General features: G+C 44.4%; 1 protein-coding gene across 4 annotated transcripts in view; it reads right to left on the bottom strand.

Moving 5' to 3' along the window:
* Nucleotides 1–13,719, bottom strand: part of MSANTD3 (Myb/SANT DNA binding domain containing 3) — a 27,923-nt gene extending 14,204 nt beyond the window's left edge. The window contains exons 1-3 of one of the 4 annotated variants that reach the window (XM_040481833.1): nucleotides 13,613–13,689; nucleotides 13,243–13,384; nucleotides 7,381–7,458 (exon numbers count right to left, since the gene is read on the bottom strand). The gene's annotated coding sequence lies outside the window, so the exon portion shown is untranslated. Of the gene's footprint in view, nucleotides 1–7,380; nucleotides 7,459–13,242; nucleotides 13,436–13,612 lie in introns of those variants that run through there. The other 3 variants (XM_040481830.1, XM_040481832.1, XM_040481831.1) reach the window with 3 other exon arrangements.
* Nucleotides 13,720–13,759: the final 40 nt, after the last annotated feature.

Raw genomic sequence — 13,759 nt, 5'->3', positions numbered from 1 at the left:
AGAGAGAGAGAGAGAGAGACAGAGCATGAGTGGGGGAGGAGCAGAGAAAGAGGGAGACACAGAATCCTAAGCAGGCTCCAGGCTCTGAGCTGTCAGCACAGAGCCCGATGCGGGGCTCAAATTCACAAACTGTGAGATCATGACCTGAGCCAAAGTCGGATGCTTAACCGACTGAGCCACCCAGGCACACCTTTTTAATTTTTTTTAAGCTTTATTTATTTTTGAGAGAGAAAGAGAGAGACAGAGCATGACTGGGGGAGGAGCAGAGAGAGGGAGACAGAATCTGAAGCAAGCTCCAGGCTCTGAGCTGTCAGCACAGAGCCCGACATGGGGCTCAAACTCACGAACCACGGGATTATGACCTCCGCTGAAATCGGATGCCCAAATGACTGAGCCACCCAGCTGCCCCCAAAGTCAGACACTTAATTGACTAAGCCACTCAGGGGCCCCTACCACTCTTTTCAAGTGAAGGAACTAAGGGCGAGTGAACTGGACTGCCCAAGATCACAAAGATGGTACCTTGGGAGGTTAAGAACCTGGACTGTCCTAATAATCTGGTATCCTTTTTTTTTTTTTTTTTTGAACACACCAAATATCCATTTTATTATGCATATTCCTTTAAAGTCTTTGTTCCATATTATAATTAGTTACAATTATATATTATTTATAATTTCTGAAATATACATTTTCTCCATTATCTTTTAAGAATAAGTCTACATACCTTTTTATGTTTAGTTAAAAAATAGATATTTAACATACATAAATTTTATTTGACAGCCATATACATAATGAAATAATTACAAGCTAATTAACATATCTCACATGGTTACCTTTTTTAAGATCTTATGTATTATATATTTATTTATTTTTAAGTGTTTATTTATTTTGAAGGAGAGAAGAGAGCAAGTGAGTGGGGGAGAGGGGAAAAGAGAGAGAGGGAGAGAGAGAATCACAACCAGTGCAGAGCATGACACAGGGCTTGATCACACAACCCTGAGATCATGACCTGAGCCAAAGTCAGGAGTTGGATACTTAACTGAGCCACCCAGGTGCACCAAGATTTTATTTTTTAAGTAATCCCTACACCCAACATGGGGTTTGACATTAACAACCCTGACATCAAAAGTCACATGTTCTACAACTGAACCAGCCCAGGTGCCCCAAAATAGCTACCGTTTTTGTGTGTATGCCAAGAGCCCTGGAATCTACTCTCTCACGTATCTCCAGTATTCAATACAGTATTAGTAACTTTTGTCATAGACTTATTCATCCTACATAACTGCAACTTTGTACCCTTTGTCTATTATCTTCCCATTTCTCCCACCGCATCCTCAATCCCCAGTAAGGTATGTTTAAATAGTCTGGTATTGTTTGTGTCATTTCACAACTATCTCTTGGACTCTCACGTTGGATGATTCCAAATTTCTCAACAACCATGATTACCTTAGGTCATCTTACCATCCTCCCCATTACTGAGCCAGGATCTTTCAAACAAAAGGTGCTTAGTAAATGTCTTATTCCCCTGAACCTATGTGTGTTTTGTGACCCCACACTTTTTCCACTTAAGCTTCCTACAAACTTAATCTCTCAAATACATTATGGGAAGAATGTTCCTAAGTAACACTGAATACAGCAATTGAGCATTGCATATTTCCCTTTGTGGAAAGAGCCAAGACACCTCAGTCCTTTTATTTTCCAAGCCTCTGATTTTTTCAGAATAACAGGCAAGCATCAAGATTCTGATGATGTAGTCCATTTAAAACTGATCAACTCAAATCAAAAGAATTAGGAATCACTTGAAAAGAGTCCCACTAGCCAAATAATGGAATATCTGAATATCAACAAGGACGATGGGTACACAAATATTCATTAAATTATTATATCTGTGTATGTTTGAAAAGTTCCACAATAAAAAGTTAGGGGGATGTGCCTGGGTGGTTAAGCATCTGACTCTTGGTTTCAGCTTAGGTCATGATCTCATGGTTCATGAGTTCAAGCCCCACATAGGGCCCTGCACTGACAGCGTGGAGCCTACTTGGGATTCTCTCCCTCTCTCTCTCTCTTTCTCCTTCTCCTGCTCATGCTCTCTCTCTCTCTCTCCCTCTCAAAATAAACTTAAAAAATTTTTTTAAACGTTTATTCATTTTTGAGAGACAGAGCACAAGCATGGGAGAGGCAGAGAGTAAGGGAAACACAGGATCTGAAGCAGGCTCCAGGCTCTAAGCTGTTAGCACAGAGCCCAACGTGAGGCTCAAACTCACAAACTGCAAGATCATGACCTGAGCCGAGGTTGGATGCTTAACCAACTGAGCCACCCAGGCACCCCTCTCAAAATAAACTTAAAAAAAATTTTTTTTTAAGTTAAGGAACAAAGGCAGTGACTTTTAAATACATGGTATACTAATTTAAAATCACATTATTACAAGCCAGCTATTCACATACTATGCCTGGGGAGAGGTTACTAAGAGAGTTGTGAAGAGCTGAAATCTTAGACCTGAGGCTGGAGGAGATCCTGCCATATCAGAGAGCCTTAAGATTGAGGCCAAGGAGCGTGGGCTTTACATGAAGGCAACAGAACCTGATCAGGGTCTCTCACTATGCACCACCTCATCCCAAAAGGTAAGATTAGAATGAAGGACTAGTGTGACTGGCATCTCCACATACCAGATACCCTGCCTCACATTCACTGTGGGCATATCAGTATCACAGATCAAGAGATTCAGATACATGTCAAAGTGCTTTGACCCTCAGGTCTTGGACAAAGCTAAACAAGGAGAAATGTATCTTTGTGGATGTATCACTGAACCCTTAACTTCCCAGGCCTGTATTTTAATGATGTTGTTCAGGGCGCCTGGGTGGCTCAGTCAGTTAAGCATCCAGCTTCGGTTTGGGTCATGATCTTACAGTTGGTGAGTTCAAGTCCCACATCGGGCTCTGTGCTGACAGCTCAGAACCTGGAGCATGCTTCGGATTCTGTGTCTCCCACTCTGTCTGCCCCTCCCCCACTCACGTTCTGTCTCTCTCAGAAAATAAACATTAAAAAAAATTTTTTTGAAAATCGTGTTGTTCTAATGTCCCTATAATAACCAGTCCCCTTCCTCCCCAAAGGTCCAAAACTTTTTGCCTACATCAATATTCCTATTCCCTATTAACCAACATTCCCCAAACGGAAATTTATTAATACACACCTGCTACAATATAACTCTTCTGTAGTATCTCTAACTGCCAAGATATCTATATCCAACTTTATGTAGTTTTTATTATAAAATTAATAGGTATACTGAATGTTCTTAAACTGCACAGCTCCTAGAGCAGACTCTGATTCCCCCCATCCCAGCTTTTCTGCACCAGATGTCAATATGCCTACCTTCCGTCACACTCCCACTTTTTTTATTTTAATTTTTTTAATGTTTATTTATTTTTGAGAGAAAGAGAGAGAGACAGCATGAGCAGGGAGGGACAGAGAGATAGAGGGAGACACAATCCAAGGCAGGCTCCAGGCTCTAGCTGTCAGCACAGAGCCTGATACGGAGCTGGAACTCACAAATGGTGAAATCACGAACTGAGCCGAAACCGGACACTCAACCAACTGAGCCACTCAGGTGCCCCCACACCCCCACTCTTTTTAAGAATCATTGCTCTTGGGGCGCCTCGGTGGCTCTGTCGGTTGGGAGACCGACTTCAGGTCAGGTCATGATCTCGCGGTTCATGAGTTTGAGCCCCACGTCGGGCTCTGTGCTGACAGCTCAAGAGCCTGGAGCCTGCTTCAGATTCTGTGTCTCCCTCTCTCTCTGCCCCTCCCCACTCGTGCGCTCTCTCTGTCTCTCAAAAAATAAATAAATGTTAAAAAAATTAAAAAAAAAAGAATCATTGCTCTAAGGATTAAGAAGTCTGATTCACAAATGAAAAAAGAGATTGTTCCCTATTTTTTTCTAACATAGGTAATGCTATCTTACTTATATGTATCTATATTTTTTCTAAGAAAACATTTTTTAAAATAACTTTATTTCTTCAAGATAAATTCCTAAAAGAGGAATGGCTGCCACAAAAGATGAAAACACTTAAGACTTTTGTTACATTGGGGCGCCTGGGTTGCTCAGTCCATTAAGCATCCGACTCTTGGTTTCCACTCAGGTCATAATCTCATGGTTTGTGAACCTGAGCCCTGAATCAGGCTCTGCGTTGGCAGCTGGCAGCACAGTGCCTGCTTGGGATCCTCTCTCTCCTTCTCTCTCTGCTCCTCCCCTGTTTGTGCTCTCTCTCAAAATAAATAAACTTAAAAAAAAAAAAGGGCTTTTGTTACATCACCAGCTGTCCTCCAGCAATGGTGTACCAATTTACATTCCTACTAATAGCACATGAGCACTTCTGTTTCCCCACTCCATTTACTCTTGCTGTTAACATTTTTTTATTCTATCCCAGCTGTGGAGGTGCAAAATGTCACTTCACTGTTTAATGAAATATGAATTCCTGCTCTTAGGCAAATAAGCCACACTCTAAACAAAGTCTCTGTGGTAGTTGGTGGAACTGAAACCCCATAGAATTAATTTCAAGCAATTAGATTCCACCTTACAATGTATGCAGTACCGCAAGGTACCACCAGGTGGTGGTGCGTTTGTGGGAAGTCTACTGATGTGTGTGACCACTTGAGTCTCTAATATTAAACTACAATAACGGTGGCAGATAACCATTATTGAGTCCTTACTGTGGGCTAGACACTATACTAAGTGCTTAATTTGCACTCTATCATTTAATACTCCCAAAAATAGTCCCTGAGACTACCATTTGTTACACTACAGTATTTTCTATTAAAAAAAAAAAAAGACTTTATTATAAAGTACCAGAAGAAATTATACAACTGCTCTCAAAAGCAAACTCAGAATTACCAACACCTGGGGACCATTAATAGCCTATTAACTAAACTGTTATTTAATCACTAGCTAAGTAAATCCAGAGTTACCAATTTACTTTGCTTAATTTTGTAGAACAGCAGGCCTCCCTGGGCCATGTGGTTGCATTCTGCAGGGCTGTAAAGGATTCTGGTATGAGATGGTGTACCCCAAAGGTCTCCTATGGATTCCCAATAGCTTCATGAAGGAGGCTGTTTATTCCCAGTAACCACTTCCATTTCCCAGATCAGAAAAGTGAGGCTCAGTAACTTGCCTGTGGCCACACAAAAAGTGGCAGAACCAGGATTCTGCACTCCACCCTGCTTAGCTCTCCTCTTCAGACCTAGTGACTGCTTGTGTCCCTGCTCGAATTACATGTCAATTCGCAATCTGTTAGCAGGGAAAGGTCCTAGGGTAAAGCTACTCAGGAGATGTTCCCGCCTCTGCCCATCTCCTTTTGGGGCCTCTTCCCCTCCCTCCCATCACCTCTACCTCTATGTCTCAGACCTAGGGCCCACAGCCACCCGGCCCCAGTGTACGGTTCTCTAACCAGAGCTCTGAAATAATTTCTGCTGTTGATCTGATGGGAACGTATGTTTGAAACATAACTGTAGAGATGATATGGAGCTTGCTTTTTAAAATTTTTTTTAAATATTTATTTTTGAGAAAGACAGAGACAGAGCGTAAGCAGAGGAGGGGAAGAGAGAGAGAGAGAGAGAGAGAGAGAGAGAGAAAGAGAGAACAAAGCAGGCTTCAGGCTCTGAGCTGTCAGCACAGAGCCCGATTGGGGCTCGAACTCAAGAGATGATATGGAGCTTTAAAATTGTCTAAGCCCCAGGGAAACATTAATATTTAGCTTAAGCATCTGACAGTCCCAAGTAAACAAACTTCCCAAAGTAAGAAATCTCCAGGCAAAGCTTGTTAATAGAAACGTCAAGGCTAGAAAATACATTCTAGCTTAAAACTACTCAGCAATGTCCATAATTAGTTATAGACGACAACATAACAAGCCTTCTCCGCTGCACCAGCTTTTGTTAGAGAAAGATGGGCCTTCCCTGCCCCCCAACTCTGCTCAATATAGATCATCTTTTCTGTGCTACTGGTCCTGATGCGTGGTTGTGGTTCAACTAGCAGCCCAGTGACCCTCACAGAGTGGGCCTTCATTAAACATTTAATGAATGAGGGGCACCTCGGTGGATCAGTTGGTTGAGCATCCAACTCTTGATTTGGCTCAGGTCATGATCTCATGGTTCATGGGTTTGAGCCCCACACTGGGCTCTGCGCTGATAATGCGGAGCCTGCTTGGGATCCTTCTCTCCCCCTCTCTCTGCCCCTTCCCCGCTCAAGCTTGTGCTCTCTCTCTCAAAATAAATAAATAAACTGGGGCGCCTGGGTGGCGCAGTCGGTTAAGCGTCCGACTTCAGCCAGGTCACGATCTCGCGGTCCGTGAGTTCGAGCCCCGCGTCAGGCTCTGGGCTGATGGCTCAGAGTCTGAAGCCTGTTTCCGATTCTGTGTCTCCCTCTCTCTCTGCCCCTCCCCCGTTCATGCTCTGTCTCTGTCCCAAAAATAAATAAACGTTGAAAAAAAAATTAAAAAAAAATTAATAAATAAACTTAAAAACCATTTAATGGATGAATACATTTTGATATAGGCATAAAACTGCCTATGATGATGCACAGAATGAGTATCATACATAATAGTCTGTACATCAAAAGCTGCATTCAAGTAAAAGTGGTCAAAAAAATAGCAAAATCCAAATGCAATGAAAGTTGCCCTTGGGCCAGGCAAAGACTCGTAGACAGGACTAAATAAGAGCATGAATCCAATACCAAAAAAACAAAAACTAAAAAAACCCCCCAAAAAACAGAGAATACAGCACAGTTCTCCAAACACTACCATTGACTAAACCACCAGAAGATTATAATAAGTACATTTAATATCACTTTAAAACAAAAATCCATCTGTTATGGATTGAATGTTTGTAGCCCCCAAATTCATGTGGTGAAGCTCTAACTCCCACAGTGACTGTATTTAGAGATTGGGCCTTTAAGGAAGTAATTAAGGTTAAATAAGGTGATAAACGGGGGACCCTAGTTCAAGGGGATTTAGTGTCCTTACAAGAGACATCAACATTCTCTTTCCCTTTGCCTTCATCTCTCCCTCCTTCCCTGTCCCCTTTCTCCCTGTCTTCTCAGGGGCTCACAAAGAGGTCACGTGAGCACACAGAGCGATGGCAGCAGCCTACAAGCCTAGAGAAGAAGGTTCACTCAGAATGAAACTTACTTGGCTGGCACCTTAATCTTGGACTTCCCAGCCTCCAGAACTATGAGAAATACATTGCTGATATTTAAGCCACCTAGCCTGTGGTATTTTCATTACGACAGTCCAAACTAACACACCATCTAATGACATTTTAAGTCCACCAAGGGTCAATCTAAGTCCTAAAATTTGAGCCAAGACAAGAGAAACTTGGCCAGATTTTAGTATTACCTTTCATGGAAAAGGGAGTTCTTTGAAGTCAGTACTCAGAATAGGAACCGTGGCTGAAGATCTGTGTAGAGCTGAGACCTGGGAGAGATGTCAGGACCTTTTAAACCTTAATGAGTTATTGCTCGTGAAGTGACATGAACCAAGACATTGAATGCAGAAAACCTGGGCTCAAATCCTGACTTGAGCACTCACTTAGCTGTGTGGCTCTGGCCAAGTCAATTAATCTCCAGTGTTTCACTGTAAAATGAGGCTAAACCCCTACTGTGTCTCACTCCCTCTGCACAGCTACCCTTCAATGGGTGTAAAGAAGAAACACAGACTAAAACTGCAATAAATTTTAGTTTCTTCCACCCCTCCCACTCATATTAAGCTGCTTCCAAAAATAGAATAGTGGTCTATATACAAGATATACTTGAATACTTATTAGCTCTTTTATTGCACAGACACACAATTCAACAAATGTAATGAATTCCTGCCAAAGGCTATGTACTGTCCTAGAGCATGCAGGAGACACAAAAACAAGCTGAAGCCTACAGCCTGGAAAGAACGCTGGCATGCCTAAACTGATAACAGGCAAGCACAATGACACAGACACCACAGAAGAGGACAAAGCACCTTGGGCAGTCAGAGAAGGGAAGAGGTTAATTTGCATTCTTCATGAACAAGAGGACTTTGGAGCTAGATCTTTAAGAATGTAGAGGATATGAACACAGAGAGTTGAAGGAGATCATTCAGATAAATAATTGGTAAGGGCCTAGACTCTGAGTGGTGACCATGTTAATGGGAAGGAGAAGGTGCACACCAGAGACTGTTTCAAAGTAAGAAATTACCAGGGCATGTGTGTGTGTCTGCACGAGGGTGGGGGGATCAAGAGGAAGCAGAAGCAACGAGGGTACAGGAACCCCCACTCTGTGCAGGCACCAGAAAGAGAGGTATTGTTTAGGATCGAGGAGGTCATACTTATTTCAATGAAGACCTAACATAGTACAGCTTATTGTGTGGGGCAGGCTGGTGACAGTGATAAGCACAATGACAGAGATGTGCCTAGGGACCCTACTCCAGGACTGGGGGGATCTAGATTAAGAACCTTAATTCCTACTAGAATAGACTGGAATTAGAGTTAGCATTGGAGCAAAGGAGGGCCACGACTTGGGAGAGACTGAAGGAACGCACACAGATGTGTGGGTGAGCGGAGGGGAGGCAGATGTGGCACCCATTCCCTTAAGAGAGGCTTGGCAACACGTTATGCGTGATTATTTGGCTCTGAAGAAGACGGATGACAGGCTATTTCCCAACCTGGTCTGTTGCCTCAGTGTCTTCACTCGGCATCCCCACGACACTGATCCTGACATGTTAAAACTAAGTCCAATCCTCTCATTTTACAGATGAGGAAACTGGGGCTCATAGCAAAATAAGGGGCTTCCTGGGATTCTAGCAACAGAGGAGACTAGAAGCGAAGCTTCCTCATTTGTTTTCAACCCCTCCCCCCCACATCTCCTCTTTGGGACCCTCTCATGGTCAAGATGTCCTTTTGTGAGGTGCCCTCAAGCCTTCCCTGCTATCCATCCTATCCGGGAACTTGAAGGAAACTGCTCTCAGCTCTGACATTAAATTTGTGACAATTAGGACAAGTCCACTTTCCTCCTTGTCAATTCCTCATCTCGAAATTATGAAGCTAAAGTGGGCGTTCTCTAAAGCCCCATCCAGTCCTGGCAGTCCGTAGTAACTCTGAGGCTATGATGGGTTTTCTGCAACCTAATTTCCACAGTTCTCTGCCAAATACACATCAACGGTATCTTCTGGTTATTTATGAAGCTGGTGGTGCTACTGGCCAATGAAAGAGAACACTGAAACAACAGAGTAAAGCGATTTCAGCACTTTATGAACACGGGCCAGTGAAGGCCCGTACACAGGTTTAACCTAAATGTTAAGTAGTTCCAGGTGAAACAGGTGATTGGACCTTGTCACTACAGTAGCCCCAGCAACTAGAATGTAGCTGGCGCACAGAAGGCGCCAAATATTGATAAATTTATTTGTGGGATATATGTTGAAACTAACCTGCTCGCCATTTGCATTTTTTTTTACTAATTATATCTAACTGTGCTACTACCTAAAATTTGTCCTTTTATAGAGGATTTATAATAGAAATTACTTCTTTGCTTCTCCCTGTAAATGCTATTGTACTGTATGCCAAATTTCTAAGAGCTGCACTATGACGGTGATGGCTTCATGATTTCATTCTATCCAGAGGTAGGAGTGATCAGACCTTACAGTGCCTGTGCCCACCTCCCCGTATACCTGCTCTCACAAGTCCAGACCTGACCACCCCAGATGGCCACTCACCTGGGCCCTCTCCACCTCCTTCCTTCAGAGGGCTTTACGGTCTTATACATTGCCATGAACTTGCTTCCTCTAATGCTCCCCCTCGTCTTCCCCTTCACCACCCACCCCAGGCGGCCATGTAACTTGGAAGTGTTTATTTTTACCATCTGTGTCTGAGTGTGACTGTGACCAGAACCAGCCTTGTGTTTAAGGCATGAACTTACACCTCCTGTCTTTCCACCCTCACACTTTCCTCTACAGACCAGATGAAGGTTCCTAAAAGTCCCTACCCGTACCTTCCCTCCCTCACAGCTCCAACCTAAACCGTCTCCCCACCCCAACCCCAAGCTCCCTGAAATTCCCCGCGAATCATTTTTAAAGTATCGTCTACACAAAGCGCTTTTATAATACAGTAAGTTCCCATTCCAGCCCACTTCTTGCCTGTGGGTACTCGCTCCTCTCCCCCCACTACTTCAAAACAACCAGGGGCTCTCAGATCTCTGGGACAGGGATCCCAAGTATTTACCCCTCTGCAGCACTCAGAATTACTCAGTACTGTGATCTATCCATGTTCTCAAGGGTCACCAATATCTGAGGGTGAACTCTTGAGGCTTGGAACTACGTTTTATTTGTATTTTTAGCATACCGCAGATTCTCAGTGTTTGTTCAAAAGAAAGTAAGGGTGTCAGGGAGATCCTCTCTCCCCAGCTCCATTCTCTCCCCTCAGCACCACACACGTCTCCACTTGTCCACCAGCTACCTCTGTCTAGCTGTCCATTGTGGGCACCTCAGAAATCTCCAATTCTCCACGTACAAAAAGCAATGAACTATTCCCCTACTCCTAAACCTCCTGATCGCCGATGATTTCAGCCACATTAACTTGGGTCAAAGCAGAAAACTCAGCATGTTCTTCCATCACAGGTAACCAATCACTAAGACCTAGTGTACATTTTACCTTAATGTTTATTATCTCCTCTCTCATCCTTATTGCCTTATATTCCTGAGGTCAGGCCCCAGTTCTCAAAATCATCTCCCACCTACCAGCCCCTCTTCCACACAGCTGCCAGAGGGCTCTTCCTAAAACTCAGTGATCATGCCATAACTCCTGCACGTAAACCTCTTACATCTCCCTCACTCCTCAGTGATCAAGTCCAAACTCCACATATAGCATTCGAGGCCTTTTCAGATCTGGCCCCGATTACAGTACCCCCTCCACCCCACCCCTCTTTCCCTATATTTTTCAACCCAGCAGACCAAACTCACCTTCATGCCCTTGAATATGCTGTATTCTCATGACTCTGTACATGGGGCTTCCTCTGGCTGGAATCCAAGGTCCACCAAGAGTTCATTTTCTTTCTTCCCTTTTCTTTTTTAAAGATTTTACTTTTAAGTAATCTCTACACCCAACATGGAGTTCGAACCCACAACCCTGAGATCAAGAGTCAGATGCTCTACCAACTGAGCCAGCAGGTGCCCCACCAAGGGCTAATTTTCATCCCTCAAGATCCAACTCTCATGGCATTTTTATGACATCTTCTTCAACTAAAGTCCAGGTTGTCATGTTAATTTACAATAGTTTCCTTCTAAAAGGAGTTTGAGGTGGCTGACAAACCATGCACACACTGCAAATATGTATGTGTATATATTTATATATTTGTGTGTGTGTGTGTGTATGTGTGTGTGTGTGTGTGTGTGTGTGTATATATATATATATATATATTTTTTTTTTTTTTTTTTTAAGGGAGAGAATATCAGGGCAAAGATAAGGCAAGGGTTTAAAAAAAAACCCAGAAGCTAGGGAGTGGTGTAGCATTCAGAACTTCTATCATAATGTCTCATACTCCCCTTGTTAGAGATAATCTGACCCTGAGTTTTCTATCCAAAATGAATTAGTTACTCCTTTGTGAGCTCACTGCCAGTTGTATATGACTATACTGTAGCACTTCCCATATTTTTTTGTAATTTGCTCTTTGTGTCCATCTCCCTCACTGGACTGAGAAATTCATAAGGGAATACATAATTTCTGACTCATCTCTGTATCCCCAGCAGGAAGCATATGACTCAGCAGACAACTGGTACTCAGCAGACATTTGTTGAATGAATGTCACCATGGACAGGGAAGAGGGTACTAGTGTTGGGTGAGCTCCCTACCAGGCATTTGAAAAAACATTGTTTTATCCTCATAAAAAAAAAATTACATGGCTGAGAAATGGCAGAGCCAGGATTTGAACCCCAAACTATCTCTCCAAAGCAAATGCTCTTTCCATTAGCACACTGCTCCCTACCTTCACCATCACTATCTACTCAAATATCCACTCCTTCAAGGTCTGGTTTAAAAAAAACCCTTCTCCAAGAAGTCTTTCCTACTCATTCAGGTCCAGCCCAGACCTTCCACAACACTCAAGTAAGAAACAGCCACAATTCATGAGAAGAAAGGGCACCTTCTCAGTAGGGGTAGGTGAGAACTGAGCAGGCTGCATAGGTATTCTGCAGATGGTGTTGTGAGGTCGTGGGCTCCCCCTGCCAGTCCCTTTCCCTGGGGTACAGTCACTAGGCCTTCGTGCCTTTCTCTCCAGTCTTCAGGGTCCAAAACCTTCAAGTTCTCCCCATTTCAAACTGAACCCCAAGTGAACTGTGTTCAAAACACACTCCTTCATTACATCGGTCAGACCTTTCTATTTTAAGTGTCTTATCAACCTTTAGCGTCTGTGAGTACCCCAATCTCTTGAAACACATGAAAATAATTTCAGGAATCACAAGAAGGGACAATGACATTTTAGGAAGCCCAATCATCTGGCTCTCAACCCATCTGAATATTTTTGGGGTGGCCTGGGTGTAAGACAACCTGTGATCTCATCCCAGCATCCCTTTCCCCTCCCTGGGAGCAGGATGCCTGGTCTCTAAGGGCAGGATGGAATCTTGGTCCAGAATGCTTCTGGGGTAGTGAACTCTGGTCCCGTCCTCAACATCTTCCAGAGCTTCAGAATTCTTCTCTCTCCCCCTCCCCAGTCCACCCCTTTCTCTCCCTGGTCCCAAACTCCCATAACAGCCCTCAATCTTAACTTAGGAACTATGGTTTTGAATTCATATTCAACAATTCCCTTGGTAACACAAACTCTCATCTGACATGCTGAAATCCACATCACTGGCTCTTGTATTTTTCCACCTGGTTTTAAGCGTGTGACAAATAGAGCTCTGCATCCAACCCCTCTCCTGTACTGCAGGAACGTTTGTAATCTTAAGTGTTACCACATCTAAGAAACAACCAATCTCTCCGATCAGAAGAGGTAGGCTAAATAAATTCTTCATGGTTTCCTACTCCTAAATAAAGATTATTCGTGCAATTTACAGTCGCTACCTCATAGCCCTGGTGTGATGATTTAGATAACTCATACCAACTGTTTAGTACCTGGGGCCTGGTACACAAAAAGTACTTAAAATTTGGCTATGATCATTTATGTACACTATCTCTCACAATAGTACCAGGGGGTGGGTATTATATCACGCATTCCCCAAACCCCAGCACCCCCTCCTCCTTACCCCATTCACAGTAGCAGCAGCCCAGGCTCGGAGTAAAGAAGCTTTCCCAAGGTCAGGCGGGCACCGATATGATGATGCTCGGCCCTCGGCCTCTGACTGAGGGACCCCTCCCATTATACCCTCGGACGGGGCACCGGGGGGCCTTAAAGGAGACAAGTATGGAAAAGCGCTGAGCACAGTGCCTGGCAAAGAGCAGGGACCCTGGGATGCGAAGACCGCGGCACGGCACTGCGGTCGCCTGGACTCCTCCCTAGCTGCTCCCCCGGCCCGGGGGAACCAGAGTCCTCCCACCCCCACCGCGGGTGCGCCGCCGAATCACCCCGAGGTCCGCGCCCTGGGGCTTTGTACGCCGCAGGCCGGCCCCACTCACCGAGTCCCAATCGCGGCGCGCGGAAGCGGCCGCCTGGCCTGCGAGGCTGGGGTCTCGGTGGCTCGGCCCGGAAACCCGCCATGCCGGCCCGCGGCCCCCGCACGCCGGGCCCGCGCCCCCGCCCCCCCCCCGCTGCGGCCCGCCCGG

The sequence above is a fragment of the Herpailurus yagouaroundi genome, unplaced genomic scaffold (genome assembly GCF_014898765.1).
Source record: "Herpailurus yagouaroundi ecotype Mexico unplaced genomic scaffold, PumYag 160, whole genome shotgun sequence".
NCBI lineage: Eukaryota > Metazoa > Chordata > Mammalia > Carnivora > Felidae > Herpailurus > Herpailurus yagouaroundi.
The sequence above is the reverse complement of the archived record's forward strand: the minus strand, read 5'-3'. Positions and strand labels throughout refer to the sequence as shown.